The 18014-nt window shown below is 39.8% G+C and overlaps 1 protein-coding gene across 1 annotated transcript in view; it reads right to left on the bottom strand.

Moving 5' to 3' along the window:
* LOC122805262 (dynein axonemal heavy chain 11-like) overlaps nt 1-18014 on the bottom strand; it is a 4596980-nt gene that overhangs the window by 338160 nt on the left and 4240806 nt on the right. The gene's annotated exons all lie outside the window — the stretch shown is intronic.

Below are 18014 nucleotides of genomic sequence, written 5' to 3'. Positions count from 1 at the left end.
TTTATCTAATTGTATGTGACCAATTAAGTGTAAATGATTTAATGGGGGACAGTATTTAAGGCAGGTTGGGTTCATCGTTTTTTACTCCTTGAAGGCATTTTAGGCAAAGCACTAGCGACAATAAAAGAGTTTGCTGTGGATTTCTGGCTTGGTGTTTTTTTTTTTTTTTTTTGTTCTGTGCTCCAGTGTTCCTGTGTTGTGGATGTGTATTAAGAATCTCACCTACTTCCTTAATAATTCCTGCTGTGTTTTACTGATTTCCTTGCCATTACTGTTCTCCATTTATACCATAACTTCAGTGCATCATACTGTGCTTCTTTAAGTTAACAGAATACCACTAGTTGAAAGGCATCCCAAGCTTCTGTCTACTCCAATTACAATACAGAACCCAATTACAGTACAGAACCCAGGCCTTGGCAGGCATACACAGTGTACAGAGATGCATACATTTTTATTTTCAAAAAAACTGTGCTAGAAATCTGACTTCAGTGTGTGTGTGTGTGTGTGTGTGTGTGTGTGTGTGTGTGTGTGTGTGTGTGTGTGTGTGTATATACCCTTGTGCTTCCATCTATGCATAACTCAGCAGTTATGCTAAAGGCATACCTCTCAACTCTGCCTGATTTCGCCAAACATCCCTGATTTTTTCTCATAGTTTGTCAGTTCCTCTCATAATAGTTTTTTTTATTTTCTGGTAAATCACTGATGATTACAGACAACTCGGTAATGACAGATATTAGAATTTCTTTCTTCTTATTGTTGAGAAATTGTATGTTGAAGGGAAACATGTTGCTCTATTAACTTCTTATGTGAATTAGAAAGTAAAGTTGTATAAGTTGCTGGCTAGACTTACGTAGGCCCTTGCACCGATAGCCTAGTATCTACCTATGAACCCATGAACCTATAAGTCCTACTTATTTATTTATTGATTGATTGATTGATTTATTGATTTATTTATTTGAAATTTGTTGACCGGGATAGTCTGACTGGGACAAAGCCCTTTTTCAGTGGTGGCCCGGGGAGAAAAGCTCAAATAGTACAAATATAACTAAGAGATGCATGTTACAATAATTGTATAATACAGTAAGAATAGCAATATATGACATAACAATAAGGAAGGCAAGACTTATGCACATTATAGTTAAGCAGATAAACATAATGGTGGCACAGGCATGTAGAATAGTAGATAGTGGGACTAAGTATATTGGTCAATTACTAATTGTAGACAACAGGAGGAGTAGTTATTAGTAGTAGATTAAGAGATAGGACAGCAGAAGTCTGAAACAGGCAGAAGTAGTAGAAGAGAGTCAGGTGCTTATTAGGTTGAAGAAGCAGGTTAACTGGAGAAAGAAAACAAAGAGTAAAGGTTGGAAATTACAGTTAGGAAGGAGAGAGGAATAAAGAAGAGGAGAGATGAGGAGAGGACTTACCAGTAACAGAAGGTGTCCAGATTCCTGGTTTGGGGTTATCTGCCAGTGTAACCTAGTACTGTTTAGTTTTCAAAAGCTCAGGCTGCCCTCCCTCTCTCTTTCTGTGACAGCTGATTGGCTGAGCATATCTTGAGAGGGAAACCTACAGATGTCACAGGAAGTGACCGATCAGGCTTTTTTACTTGACAAAGAAAGAAGAGGAAAGTACCTGAAGAAAAATCATCTAGCAAGAGTAACTTCACAGTCAACCACATTACCATATTAAAACTAAATCTAACAAGAACTGAATCAAAATGGTTGAAACTCACTTCAACTCTGCACAGTCTGGGGGATGGCTGGTGGGTGCAACTACTGAGGCAGTAAGGAATGCGAACATCTCCGGTTACGAGTAAGTAGGACTTATGTAACTGTACTATGTTCATAATTCCCACTGCCTCAGTGGTATTTTGGGTAGATTTTGAAAGCTCACCCTACCTGGGAGGTGGAAGGATAAGGATCCAGGAGTCCCAGGAGAATGGTCCAAGCAATGTCTGCAATGAACCTTGAAAAGGAATCCAGTTTGTAGGGCTTTGTGAAGGTATAAACAGAGGACCAGGTTGCTGCCTCTAGAATGGATCTAGAGTCCACCCCTTTCCAATATGCCATAAAGGAGAATAAGGCAATAGTTGAGGGAACCTTAACCTTGCCTGGAAGAGATTTATCATCATGGGAGTAACAGAAAACAATAGCAGAGGACAGCCATTACACAACAGTTTGCTTAGAGACAGGTTGACCTTTCTTAGCCCACCCATCCCCCAACAGGAGACAAAACAGCTGTTCAACATTCCTAAAGGGCTTTATCTTGTCAGTGTAGTACCTGAGCTGCCTGTGTATCCAAGGTAAGCAGAATCTTTTCTCTCTTGTTTTTTTTTGTTTGTTTGTTTTGAATCAGGAAAGCACATTGGGAGACTGATAGCTTGATTCAAGGTAAATTCAGAAACAACTTTATACATGAATGATGGATTAGTGTATAACACAACCCCATCCTTGTGAAAAATTGGGTCTATATTAAATCAGTGAAATCTTAAAAAAGCAAATGTTGATTTATCAACCCCATGTAAGCGAAAGCTTACAATCCTGAACACTCAGAACAGCAATTTTTTTCCACAAAAAAAAATAAATAAATAAATAAAATAAATAAAAATAAAAACTTCAAAACATTACATAAAGTGGGAGCTTTGCCCCCATACCCTCCTACTTAAATATACCAATGCCGAGATCGCACTATAGTGATGAAAACAGTAAATTAACAGAGGCGGCCAAGTGATTTTTTTTTCCCAGGAAAGAAATCGCTTATATGCCGTTTCGCTATTTTGCTGTTTCATGCTTTCAAGTTTGATCAAGACGCAGTCGAAGGATTGCATCTTTGATTATATAATAGGTACCTGAAAAATCAGATAGGGTTGGCCCACCATTTGAGCTTGCAGCTCAGAGACTCGCCTTGCAGATGTCAGAACAATGAGTAAAGCAGACTTTCAAATAATGAACCACAAATCATCCTGAGAAGTAAGTTTAAAAGCAAGTAAGGTAAATTTTTCAAAAACAAAGTTGAGATCCCAGGGAGAAGGAATTTGCTTTTGAAGTATTCTCATGTGCAGCACTTCTTTCATAACTGTTTGTCCACAAAAAGAGACAGAAGAGGAAGACTCATGGACAGACAAGTTCAACTGTATTTTCAACCTAGATAGCATAGTCTAGATTCAGACCTGTTGAATTTAGCCTGTTTTTGTTACACTTTTGCACTAAAACAATCATCTTGCATTAAGAAAGGCTTCCCTGCACTCTTGTGACAGAAGAGTGTAGCTCCAGCCTTGCATGAGTTGGGGATGGCTGGAGAAAGATGCATTGTGTGCACTCCTATTGGTAGATTAGCTTAAAACTGTTTAACTTAGCCTGTATTTAAGCCTTGTGTTTGTGTGGATTTGTGCTCAATTAACTGGAGCTGCTCGGCATTTTGGCATCTTTTGCCAGACATCTAGAGTAACTCTACTTTAATTCAAGGCATCTACGAGAAAAATCAAGAAAATAAGTTTATTTTGAGTCTCTATCGCACTTTTTAAATTGTATTGTATCTGATAATTTTTTCTGCTTTTTACTGTTGTGACTGCATATTTTCTGCACTTGTTTTCAACTGTATTTTCAGCCTAGATAGCATAGTCTTGATTCAGACCTGCTGAATTTATATGTTTTTTTGTTACACTTGCACACTAAACCAGCCATCTTATATTAAGAAAGGCTCTCCCGCAGTCTTGTGGCAGAAAAGTGAAGATCCAGCCTTGTCTGAGCTGGGGATTGCTGGAGGAAGGTTCATTGTGTACTTTCTACTGGTAGATTAGCTTAAAAGTGTTTAATTTTGCCTGTATTTAAGCCTTATGTTTGCTCGTCACTGCACAACATGCAACATGGGTTAGGGGGTGCTCTGTATAGATGCAAATGCCATGAAACAAATTTTTTCCTAGACAACTGTCAGTGGAACCCTCACAAGCTTATCTGTTGCACTAAAGGCAACTTAGTTGCACACTGAGTAGCACTGTCGAACCCTCAACAGAACAACCCTCGATAGTCCTTGTGCGAAAACTGGTCAGTCTAGCCCAGTCCTTTCCCTAACAGCTCATACAGTAAAAACCTGCTATAATGGACAGGTAGTTTCCCATCATTTCTCCAGCCAGCCTGACTGACGAGGGAATATTGAGGCAATGTAGTAATTGCCTCATGTATACTGACAACCATTTACTCCTACAGCAAACAAATACCATATGTGAGAGATGTAAGCATGCTATGAAACTGGAATCACTTCTCCCATGTATCAACAAACCGGATGCCAAACAGGTTGTCAGTATACACTCTTCACCTCTCACACAAACTAAAGACACAACACATAGACCCAAATGCACAGAGGTACTCACTAGAAGTCTGCCAAAAGTTCAGAGACCTCCCAAATGTAAACAAAGTGTGCACCCTGTTAAATGAATAGAAATCACTATACATAACAACACATATAAATGTGTCTCAACAAATAAACCCCTAAGGCAAAACACCTCTAAACCTAATGTCCTGACCATAGGAGACTCCATAGTGAGACACACACACCACACACATGTTCCCCTCATCAGGCTGGACAAGGAGAAGGTCAAGATTAGCTGCCTATCAAGTGCCAGGATCCATCAGATCATGCTTGCACTCAAGTCACTCATCAAGCACTGTTATAACTCCATCATAGTTCATGTTGGGGTGAATTACTTGAGACATAACTCTCTGGACTACATGAAGACATAAATGACTGAACTCTCAGACTATGTGTCCCAGGCAGGTATGATCCTAGCCCTAAGCAGCATTCTACCTTCTGCCAGGATGATGCCACAGTGCAAACAAAAAATGATCACTTCAGCAATTGGCTTAGCTTCTGGTGTCAGTCCAGGGGATCCAGTATCTGTCAGCCTGGGATGACATGATCGACAGGCCACACTGCTTTGCCAGAGAGGGTCTGTAGCTGTCTCCTCTAGGCTTTTGGATACTGGCACAGGTGCTTGCCTCCCCCATAGTGCCTTTTTTTAGGCAATGTCAACACAGCAAAATTTCCATTGTAACAAAATCTACCCAAGGCAAACTCAAGGTTCGGCTGCTTAATGCTAAAAGTCTAAACATGAAGCTGCAATCCCTGGAAGCACTCCTTACCTTGAAAGAAGCTGACATCTGTGCAGTCACTGAGACATTATTCAAGGCAGCAGGGAGCACCCTGGCTGTGCAAGGCCTACAATGCCTTCCACACATTCAGACCTCAAAATGAGTGTGAAAGAACCAAAGGTGGAAAGGTATCCATCATCATTAAAGCCAAGTACAACTCAAGACTGTCAAACAATAAGACTCTCTCAAACTATTCCATGTCCAGTTAACTCTTTGCAAAATACCATATCACATCATTGCTAGCTATAGTTCCCCACCATTAACCAAGTAAAGCACACCACCTGCTTGGACTTACTGGAATCACTCTCCATACAGCCAAGCACCTTCGTCATGGGTGATTTCAACCATCCTTCCTTCAAGTGGGTGACATATATGAGTGCAAACATGCTCACTCAGAGGTTCCTGGACTTTGTTAATTCAAATGCTCTGAAACAGATAGTGTGCACCCCCACAAGGGGCTCTAATGTCCTAGACATAGTACTCACGAACATGGGGAGTCACTGCACCCCCCATGTGATGGCTTCCCTGGTAAGGTCAGACCATAAAACTATATTGTTCAAAGTAGCTACTGGACCTGACATCCCCACAGGAGCAAAAAAACTGATGAACTTTTCCAAAGAAAACTTCAGACTACTAAGTGATGGTATAAAAAGTTTTATATGCCTTGCATTCACAAAAATGACTACTATGCAGAGGTGTACTCAGGTGCCCTGTACAATCACTTAAGCAGCTGTATAGAATAGACTTGGCTGTACCTGAATGGATCAAAATCAGTTCCTCCCAAAAAAAACAAACAGGTTATATAACAAGAGGAAGAAACTGATGTCTAAGAATAAGATGGAACTGACTCAGCAGAGGAAGAATTCCCTCCGCAGCTTGAACAAGCAAATCCGAAATATCGTGATCCATGAGTGTATCTCTTGTTAATTTACTGCATATAATTTGAAAGTAATTACTTTTATTCTGTGTAGTATTATGTCACAGTTTTTTATTTATGTATCTTTTTTACTTGTATAACTGGAGCTTTTCTCCTCAGGTCTCTGCTGAAAAAGGGCTGCTACCCAGTCAAACTAATCTGGCCAACAAATTTCAACTAAATAAATAAAGAATGAAGCTAAAATAGCATCCCTAGGTAAGGATAATCATCTGGAATTTGTTAATTATGTCCAAAACCTAAATGGGAATATCCAGGTTTGTGCAGAACTAGTAACAGACGGTATCACTCATACTGCACTGGAGGAAATCGCCAACCTGTTAGCTGACAGATTTGGTGCAAATGTCACCCCCTTGGCCTCAGTGGCCATACCCAAATGCATACCAGACACCAATCCTCTACCTAGTATCTCTAGAGATCAGGACTTATCTGCAGTCTCCAAGGCCAAATCACGGCCTCAATGGGAGCAAACACACAATGCTTTTAAGCATGCTAAAACAGGACCTGGCAGACCAATTTAGCTGTCTCTAACCATAGCCTGAGAACTGGCTTTGTTCCAGCAGAGTGGAGAACAGCATCAGTAATCCCCTTGTACAAAGGGAGGCCATCAGCACACTCTGGGAACTATAGGCCCATAAGCCTAACCAGTCTCATCTGCAAGGCCATGGAAAGAATCATCATGGACTTTATCAACAAGGACATACGTAGCCTTCAAACTCTAGTTCCAACCCAACTTGGTTTCATTAAGAGTAGATCACTCTTAGGGTAGATCATGCTTATTAAACTAGTAATCTTCTTCATGAAACTCACCAAAGTCCTGGATGAAGGTAAGACTGTGCATACCACCTATCTTGACCTGGCCGAGGCTTTTGATACAATCCTCCACTCATGTATCATTGAAAAACTCTCTATATGGGGATTAACCCTTATGTCACTAGATGGGTAGCAAAATGGCTCACAGACAGAGCCCGTACTGTCAAATCAGTAGACCCATCACCAATGGTGTACCACAAAGTTCTCTGCTGGGTCCTTTATTGTTTAGAATCTACATCTAAGAAGTCTAAGCTAAATTAGACAGCCTTTGGCTTAGCAGATTCACTGATGATTGCAAATTGTGTGCAATCATCGAGTCCTCCAATGATGTTAATATACTACAGGAAGGGCTAACACAGATAAATGACTGGTGCAAAAGCCAAGGTCTAAAATTAAAAGCAAAAAAGTGGATCATTATTTACACTGGCAAAGTAGAATTCCCCACTAACTACAGTACTGATAACACCCCTCTAAGCTCAAACCAAGTGGTGCAAGACCTGGGAACACAGGTAGATAGCAATCTGAACTTTGACCACCAAGTTTCCACTGTGGTAAGGAAAGCATTCTATGTTACACATCTTGTAAAGTAAGGGCATCGCATCCAGGTCTAAGGATGTCATAGCCCCAATGTACTTGACCATCATCAGACCATGACTAGAGTACAATTTTCCCTTTTGCATGTACCTCAGACACCTGCAGCAGCTGGAGGGACCACAGAGGTTCCTCACCACGAAAATACAGGGCCTCCAAACCATGGCGTATGTGGATAGACCTAAAGCCCTGTCACTGTACTTTGTATCATACAGGCTGCTGAGAGAGGACTTATGCTTGGCCTACAGGGCAGTCTCTGACCTTGTCCTGATGGATATGCTTCACATCCACAAATCTAACAGCACAAGAGTCACTCGGTTAACCTAGCCTGTGTCATTAACAGAACATGCCGGAGAGACAAATATGTCTTCCAGAGACTGCCACTCTTCTGCAACAAACTCCCCATTCACATGAAGCAGACCTTCTCACTGACCTATTCAATCGGAACCTGTACAAATAGATGAGAGACAGCAAATTCACTCTGGGGGTGGCATCTAAATCCCTCATAGGGGTCTACATCACAATGTCAATGAACACACTATTTAGCAAATGCTTATTAGTTGAACACTAATAAGTGAAAACACTAAATAGTGAATGTTCATTTAAGTGAAATGTTTCACTGGGTTAAAAAGCAGATGGGCAACCCAGCGAACCACAGAAAAACATCACCAAGCAAAACCCATTGTAGTGGGGGGCTATGCCCCTCACACCCCCCATTGTGGGGGACTGCGACCCCCACACCCTCCTAACTAAATATACCAACTCTGAGATCACACTACAGTGGGGAAAAGGGCAAATCCCCGATGATGGCAGACCGGTTGTTTTCCCAGCAAAATGTTTTGCTTAAAATAACATTCGTTATTTAGTGTTTTCGCTTATTAGTGTTCATCTAATAAGCATTCTCTAAATAGTATGTTCAATGATATGATATAGACCCCCCTCATGCACAGGGAGGGAGTCAGTGTTGACTATAGATTAGCTCTGAAGAAAGCGTTCACTTAATAAAGACAAATAGGGCAACTTCAGATTAACATGGTTAGATTTGTAAGGGCTGCCTGTGTAGACAAATTTTCTAGACTGGCTTTGGAAAACAACACCCATCTCTTAAGTGATTCATGACATTGCCTTGAATTATTAAGAGGAATTAGTGGTAAGGAGGATTTTTCTTTTTTGATGGTGGATGACGAGAACTTGTTTTCAGTGATCCCTTGTGGGAAAATATTGAAATTCAACATTATTTGTATCCTGAACAAAAAGGGTTAAGCAGAATAATATTCTCTGTGTGCTAACTGAAAATGTCCTTCAATGTACTGATAAAAAGCAGAAGTTAATCTTTAACTGCTGATAAGAAGAAGTTAATGTTGTAAAAATAACTGTGGAACAAACTGGTAAAAACAAGTTTTTAAACTGTAACTTCCTCTTGATATCCTGTATGCTATGTGTACCTAAGAGCAGCAGGGTGTATAAAAGTAGAACTCAAAGCACGAGTAGACAGACTGCTAGCATCCCACTGTTATGTAGCAGGTCTCCATGCATGTAAAATAAAGCTGTTTTTACTTGCTTACCAAGAACTTGGTGTGATTCTTCCAGAATATGTTAGAAGAGTAAAATCTTTCGACATAACTGGCGCCCAACGTGGGGCGGCCCCTACACGGCGCGAATCAAACAAAGAGAGGCTGAAAACCTGCGCAGGTGGAGAGAAATCTGGCTCTCCTCGAACAAAAGACCTCCGACTGAAAAAGGTCGAAACTAGAGGCCAGTCACTCTTTCCAGATTCAATCCGTGAGGTGGCAGCGAAACAGGGCGGAGAAATCACAAAGGTAAGCAAAAACGCTATTTTTTTTACTGATTGGAATTTTTTTTTTTTTTTTTTTGTTTAAGGGACTAGTCAAGGGAAAATTTTAATTTTCTCAAAATATAACGAGTATATGTGAATAAATTCCATATACAAGAGATCTCAGGAACAGGAATAGTTTCTCGTAAGGAGAAATGGGAACAGGAACTAGTTGCGCCAAAGGCGACGGCAAAACTGACGATGAAAAGTTTATGTTTGATTTACATCCTAAAAACATAAAGTATTTGGATAAGTGGAAAAAGGACCATGGGTTTAGTGGTTACCTACATAAATCAGAATGTCAAAATCTAGTAAGATTATTGCGCAAACAGGCAGGAAATAAGTAAATGCCGCAGTGGTACCTCGGGCCCCCCACGGTCCCGGATCCATCTATTCTACTGAATGATATCCTTCCAACGGATAACTACTTTTCTGTAATTGATATCAGTAATGCCTTTTTCTCCATTCCTTTGCAGGAAGATAGTAGATTTTGGTTTGCATTTACGTTTATGGGCAAGCGGTATACCTATACCAGGTTACCACAGGGATACTGCGAAAGTCCGACCATCTTCTCACAAGAGATGTCCACCAATCTGGCTCAGTTCCAACCTGCCCAAGTATGCCACCTACTGCTGTACGTGGATGATATCCTCCTGGCCGCGACTACGGAAAAACTCTGTAAGTCCGAAACTGTTCGACTACTGCACTTTCTGGCACATGAAGGACATAAGGTAAATAAGTCTAAGTTACAATTTGTAAATTAGAAGTACGTTACCTGGGGTATACTATCTCTGGGAAAGGTAGGCGATTAGATGACAGTACAAAGAATGCTATTTTACAAGCCCCCATGCCAACTACAAAAAAGAAATGATGTCCTTTTTAGGTATTACAAACTTCTGTCGTAGCTGGATTCCCAACTATGCAGAAGAGGTACACCCGCTATCAGACTTAATTTTTGCAATACCGATGGCGGCAAAAGATTTGCTGCATTGGACAGACAAGGCAGTACAGGCATTTACTAGAATCAAACAACTGATAGCTGGGTCAGCAACATTGGGATTTCCAGATTACAGTAAGACCTTTATACAGACTGTAGATTGCAAACAGGGATTTATGACATCTGTTTTGATGCAAATGTATGGGGATAAGTTAAGACCGTTGGCATTTTACTCTAGCAAATTGGACCCAGTAGCACGAGCATTACCACACTGTGTGCAAGCAGTAATTGCAGCCGCTTTGGCGGTACAAGCATCTGCCACATTGGTACTGTTCCACGATCTTACGTTAAAAGTCCCGCACTCTGTAGCAGTCATCCTTTTGCAGGATAAGTTAACATTTCTGTCACCTAGCAGACATTTATCTTGTATGACTACGCTGTTATCACAGCCACACATGACAATTGAGAGATGCACTACCTTAAATCCAGCGACACTGCTACCCATTGCTGAAGACGGTATCCCCCATATATGCTTAGATCTCATACACTCTAAAGTTTTACCAAGACCGGATCTTAAAGATCAACCATTACTACATGCGGACTGGACACTGTTTGTAGATGGGTCAGCACGCAAGACAGAAACAGGCACCACGCAGGTAGGGTATGCAGTTACTACTGCAACTCAAATAATAGAGGCGAAACCACTCCCCGGGAACTTATCCGCTCAAGCAGCGGAACTGATTGCTGTTACGCGAGCATGTCTCCTCTCAAAAGGCAAGGAAGTCACTATCTATACGGATAGTCAATACGCCTTCTCTACGGTACATGTCTTTGCTCAGCAATGGAAAAATAGGGGGATGGTTACGACCTCGGAAAAGACATCATACACAAAGAACTCATTCTTAAGTTACTACAGGCCATCCAGCGGCCACGGGGCCTAGCTATCTGTAAGTGTGCTGCCCATACCCGTGCTAAGGATCCCATATCTCTTGGAAACGCACTAGCAGACAAGGCAGCCAAAGAAGCTGCCATGTCCACTACCTTCTCACTTGAAACCACACCTACAGAATTGCAACCATCAGATAAGTTTGATTTACAAACCTTACAAGTCATGCAGGAACTTAGCACAGTACAGGAAAAACAATGCTGGACTAGGTACGGTGTTAGACAGATAAATGGAGTTTATGTGGGGCTAGATGATAAATATGTTTTGCCCGCTAATCTTTTTAGGTATGCAGCACTAGTTGTGCATGGCCCTTCCCATGTGGGCCCTGCAGCTATGGTTAGGATTGTCCACAGTACCTTTTGGACCAAGGGTTTCATTGCATATGCAAAACGTTTTTGTCTCTCCTGCATAGTGTGTGCTAAATATCACGGGGGAGGGGTCAGACTTGCCCCAGCATCATTTCCAATGCCCCCATACTTGTTTCATACAATATGCATGGATTTTATTGAGTTAACCCCAGCACAGCAGAAAAAATTTGTCCTGGTGATTGTAAATGCATTTACTAAGTGGGTTGAGGCTTTTCCGGTAACCCATCCGGATGCTCAAACAGTGGCTAAGATTTTGGTCAATCACATCATTCCCCGTTTTGGACTTCCCACACGCATCTACTCCGATAATGGCACGCATTTCGTAAATCAAATCATCCACAAACTCTCTACAGTATTTCAAATTGAACTGAAGCACCACTGTGCCTACCACCCCCAGTCAGCAGGGTTGGTAGAACGCCATAATGGCATTCTGAAAGGCAAATTGAGAAAACTCATGGCTGAGACTCACCAGTCTTGGATTACCTGTCTACCTCTAGCTCTCCTTTCCATGCGAACAACTCCCACCTCAAAAGGAGTTACCCCATTCGAGTTGTTGTATGGCAGACCTTATTACGTCCCGCAGTGGCAAAGCCTATTGCCTGCGGAACGTGAGGGGGGTGAGGAGATAGCTGAATACATGAGAAAAATGCTGACCAATACTAACAGCTGTTTACAAAATGATTGTTTTCCAGATTCAAAGGACGACAGAACCACGGAAGTTAGACCCGGCGACTGGGTCTGGGTCAAGATCGTTAAACGAAAAAATTGGGCCTCCCCTAAATGGGAGGGCCCTTATCAAGTGTTAATTGCAACTCCAACGGCTGTCCGAATTAAAGAAAGATCCTCTTGGATTCATTTAACTCACTGTAAAATTGTAAGACATTTCAAATTAAGTAAAAATCTGAGTTCCCCTGAGGAACAAACAAACAGCAACAACGATGAAGGACAATAAGAATAATGAAAGAAAATGGTCCTATTGAAATGTTTTGTTTATAATTATTGTGATTGTAATATTTCTGTTTTGGCCATTTCTGTTTTATGATGAAGCTAGCCGTTCAAAAAGAGACAAACTTACACACTGGCACCCAAGCTTCAATACATACCAAGCTATACAAATTACATATGCAGTATCTCTGAATGTCTCAAACTGTTGGGTATGCACTGCGATACCTACTGTACATAGTGGATTGATGTTAGATATGGTCCCATTGGGGATAAATGAAACCTGGATGAGTCTAGTATTTGAAGCAGCAAATATCACATCAAAAAGTAAGGTAGCGCTGCAGTTACGCAGCAGGAAAAATGGAACAGTGTGTTTTTCAAAAAATGGTAAAACAAATAAAGTAGGACTAAGCCAGTGTAATGTAACCATAACTCACAAATGTAATCAAGATAATTCAGGATGTGTGACAAACTTTACTCCTATCAAAAAACTTGTAACAGACCCTAACTTCCCTGAGAAAATGGTATCTGTATACAACCTATTATTCTTGGGGTTGTTAGAAGAGGAGAATCTATTGAACCCCATAAATGTTACTATTAGAGTAAAAGATTGTTATTTTATTTGTGGTAAAAGAGCTTACAAATGGCTACCCTATGACTGGTCAGGAAGTTGTTTTTTAGGATATTTAATACCAGCAATAAGACATGTAGAGATTTTACCTCAGGGTAAAATACGAAATGCACGTTCTCTTAACAAACATATTAATCCCGTAGGTAATATCGATGCGTCATGGATCTATCACCATGACTTGGCACATGCCAGCAGTAAAGGACTCTCACATATGGACCTTGGTGATGATGTGATTGCTGGAGCAGGTATTTTGCCTGCATATGGAACTGTAAAATCCATCTGGGAGCTGAGAAAGCTGTCAAAACTGTTAGAGACTCTAAGCAATGCGACATTTTCAGTGCTAGAATTGGTGACGGACGAGTTGACGGCGATGAGAACAGTAGTGTTGCAGAACCGTATGGCGCTCGATTTCACCCTAGCGGCGAAAGGAGGTACTTGCGTTCTTATCCACGAGGAGTGCTGCTCATTTATTCCCGACAATGAGCACGAAATCCAGAGCCACCTTGACTTAATCCAGCAAGTTTCTGAACTGGCTAAACCTGGTCCAAACCCCTTGACTGACTTTTTCCAAAATCTGTTTGGAAACTGGGGTTCTGTGTTGATGAACATTTTAATTGCTGTATGCGTTGGTGCAATCATATTTTTGCTGCTTGGCTGCTGTTGCATACCATGTATAAAGATGATAATATCTAAGGTTATCTCTGCAAATAAAACAAAAGAATATTTCTCACAGTATGAAAAGGTGCAACATACATCTGAGCCTGTATAAAATAAAACAGTATACAAAATGTTGTAAGGGGGGAAATGTGGGAAAATATTGAAATTCAACATTATTTGTATCCTGAACAAAAAGGGTTAAGCAGAATAATATTCTCTGTGTGCTAACTGAAAATGTCCTTCAATGTACTGATAAAAAGCAGAAGTTAATCTTTAACTGCTGATAAGAAGAAGTTAATGTTGTAAAAATAACTGTGGAACAAACTGGTAAAAACAAGTTTTTAAACTGTAACTTCCTCTTGATATCCTGTATGCTATGTGTACCTAAGAGCAGCAGGGTGTATAAAAGTAGAACTCAAAGCACGAGTAGACAGACTGCTAGCATCCCACTGTTATGTAGCAGGTCTCCATGCATGTAAAATAAAGCTGTTTTTACTTGCTTACCAAGAACTTGGTGTGATTCTTCCAGAATATGTTAGAAGAGTAAAATCTTTCGACATCCCTCATGAAGAGGGTCTAGATTATTTTTGGAAAAGTTTGTTGGGCTGCAGTAAAATTGACAGGAAGAAGGTGAATTTTCTGGTTGAACTTATGGAGGAGGTGTTGGTGAAAAAAATTTATAACTTTTGAGGGAGAATTTCTCCACCAGATTGTGGGTGTAGCAATGGGTGCCAAATATGCCCCACTATTTGCAAACCTAGTATTGTTAGAATTAGAAAAATGTTATATTTTCTCCTCAACCTTTATGGCCAAGATTTTATTGTATGTTAGGTTTTTGGATGACATCTTGTGGCGAGGTAATGAGGGTGAAATACTAGCGTTCCTTGCGTACTTGAACGCAACTACCCCATTCTTGGTTTTCACCTCTAAATGGCACAGTAATGAGATGAATTTTCTTGACATTCACTTGACTAACGATGAGATGACTGGGGAACTGTCAAGTAGAATATATAGGAAAGAGACATACTCAAACATGCTACTCCATTATGACAGTTGCCACCCTCCACATCAGAAAAAAAGCATGGTAAAAGGCCAAATGGTGAGATTGTCTAGATTAACTAGCAATGACAGTACATTTTGTGATGAAATGGTGACCTTGATAGGTATGTTTAAGGATTGGGGTTATCCCCTGAAATTTTAACTGACAGTCAGGAATTAAGTTTATAAGAAGAAGAATACATCATTTGTCCCAATTTTGAAAATTGGTGACAATGTTAAGAAATACTGTGAACGCATGTTGTTTGGTAATGATGCAATGGTTATTCAATATAACCATGATGGACCGTTTTTTGTATCTTCCCTTACCAAATTATGGGATTTGAACTTTGATGATTTAAAAAACAGGTTAGGGATGAAACAAAAAGTTGCATATAGTAGGGGTAGGAATTTGAAAAACATTTGGGAGGGAAATGAATGACTCCCTGAACAATATAGGTCCTTAATGTATAAATGTGGGGCTTGCAAGTACTGTAGATACATTAATGATGGAATGTATGTATCGGCTAGTGGTTACAATCAGACCTTGAAATGTTCAGGGTGTTGCAATTGCAACATCAAGATGGTTGTATATTTAGCAATGCATACATTATGCTCAGGATATTATGCAGGCAAAATTATATGTAGATTGAGGGACAGAATTGCAGCACACACAAGGGACATTAAAACAAAAGTGTTCATAATGCCCTATATATGCACAATGTCAACTGTGCAAATTTTAAGAGATTTATATTTTTTATTATTGATCGAGTTAATTTTAATGAAAGAGGTGGTAATGACAATCTTGAGGTTGAAGCAAGTGTGACCAAATGGCAACTTAGGCAAAATGCAACACAGAAATCTGGTTTGAATGACCATGCCTCCATTCCAGTTATTTTAAAACAGAGGGAGAATTTGATATAATGTATTTAGTATATATGAGTGTGTTGTTAGGGATAAGTTAATATCTAAGTTTATTTTTTTGTCTACATCTTAGATGATGTTCACTTCCATAAGACAGGTGTGCTTTATTGTTTTTTACTATATATATTATATATATATTTTTTTATATTCCATACTAGATACAGTTGCACATGGTGACACTTAATTGTGAAATATTTGAAATGTTTATCATTTATATAAGTTATATTTGGATTCACTTTATAATCCTGAAATACTGAAATATTGAATTTCATTATCTCGAGACTATAAAGCCGAAAACCAAAACCACGAAATTCAAAACCGCGAACGTCAATAATACACTACACCACACATAAAAACTCAAATACACCTACCTCCTGACACTACAACAAAGCAAAACAACACACACAAACACAACAAAACAAACAGACACACACCTACCCTTCCTATACGCAGGGGGGCAAGCTCCCCTGCACCCCCCATGTGAGGGGCTGCACCCCCCCACAGCCCTGCTACTAATATATATTAACTCTGAGGTCACACTAAACACCAAAAGACAGAAAACCCACCACCACACATTCTACACCCCCTTGCACAAACAAATATCACATACATACAAACACCATCACTCTCAACACTGACACACTGACACTCTTACCTAACTACCCTAACCTACACCTAAAACTCTCCAACACACTCACAAACACACAAACCACCCCCAAAACCCTTAAAAAACATGACACTTACCTAATGCGCCATAATGCACCATCAGTACAGCGGGTTCGACATTTCCGGGTTCGATATTCTGCAGTTTCACTAAACTGCAGATTTGACAATTTGGTCTCGAGATACTGAAATTCAACATTTCAGTATTTCCAGATTCCAAAGTGAACCTGTTATATTTATATTTTGATAATAAGCCTGTTTTATGGTGTAATTTATATATATATATGTATTATACATTATTTTTGTAAATAATTTATTAATTAGGTCCAATAACGTAAACAAACGGTGATGAGTTTTAAGTGGAAAATATGTTTTGATTTTGGTTGACTTATTAACTATGGTGTATTTAAGCAGGAAGTGATTCTATCACCATGACTCTGATGATGCCTATTGAATATTAAGGTGAAAGTGCTAAGTCATTTTATTGTTTTTTTATTAAAGTTTGGACTCTCTGCGATTACCACTGGTTGTAGTTTTATTTTATTTTGGTTTGGTTTTCTAATGTGTTTGCCTTTTTGGCTTTTGTTTTACTTGTGTTATTCATTTTTGAATGCGACAGCGTGTTTCAAGGGGATGTCCAACGTTTGTGCATCCATTCTTAAATTGAGACCCTTATATGTGAATTAACATATTTGGTACAAAGAATCTCGGCCCATTTGATTGATGGGAGAGGCAACGGCACCAGGAACAATACATTAATTCCCAAGTGGATTTATTCACACTACACACCCCATTGTTATCGGGGGTTGGAGTAACGAATAATACAACCGATCCAGGCACCAATAGGAGGGTAGACTTCACTGAATGATTTATGGCACCCAATTTTAACTTTACTCTTCCAGGTCAGACAGAGAACAGTACACCAGTGTTAAGAATGCAGCTCATTAATTTCGAAAAGCTGTGCAAAAAACATAGAGCACTACAGCTCAACAATGTCTTTTTGAATAAGTCTTTGGCCCTTAAACAAGTTCCAAAGGCCTTATGGCTGTGAAACCATCCTATGGGCATAGAAAATGGATCGTCTGCATATTGTGAACTGATTGCACTGTTCAAGCAATGGGTTTTGAAGTTATGAACATTATCATAAAAGCCAATGAAAGTAAGTTATAATAAGCTACAAAGAGAGATTTCTGAAGTTAATCGGTGTTTTATTAATGACTTGTTATTTTCACAATATGTAAACAGTTATAATAAGACTTTACATGATTTGGATTGCTTTGTTAATGAAAGTTTTACCAAGAAACAGCATAAGCTCCAATGGGATTCATTAGATTATGCTAATAACAAAGCCTACCCAGTTAGTTCAAATCACAGACAACAACAGAACTTTGCTAATGACTATGAGATGACTCATAATGACAATATAAATGTTGAAACTGTTGTTAATTACAGAAGGGATGGTGATGAATATTTTTTGGACGAAGATCCTCAGTTGAAGGGATTGGAATGGTTGCGGAACTAGGACAGTCAGGCACAGAGGGGCTGGCAGAGCAATTATTACAACAATGGGTGAGGACGGAAAGGGAGAG

This window comes from Protopterus annectens, chromosome 6.part1 (genome assembly GCF_019279795.1).
Source record: "Protopterus annectens isolate FY-2018-M chromosome 6.part1, PAN1.0, whole genome shotgun sequence".
Lineage (NCBI taxonomy): Eukaryota > Metazoa > Chordata > Ceratodontiformes > Protopteridae > Protopterus > Protopterus annectens.
The sequence above is the reverse complement of the archived record's forward strand: the minus strand, read 5'-3'. Positions and strand labels throughout refer to the sequence as shown.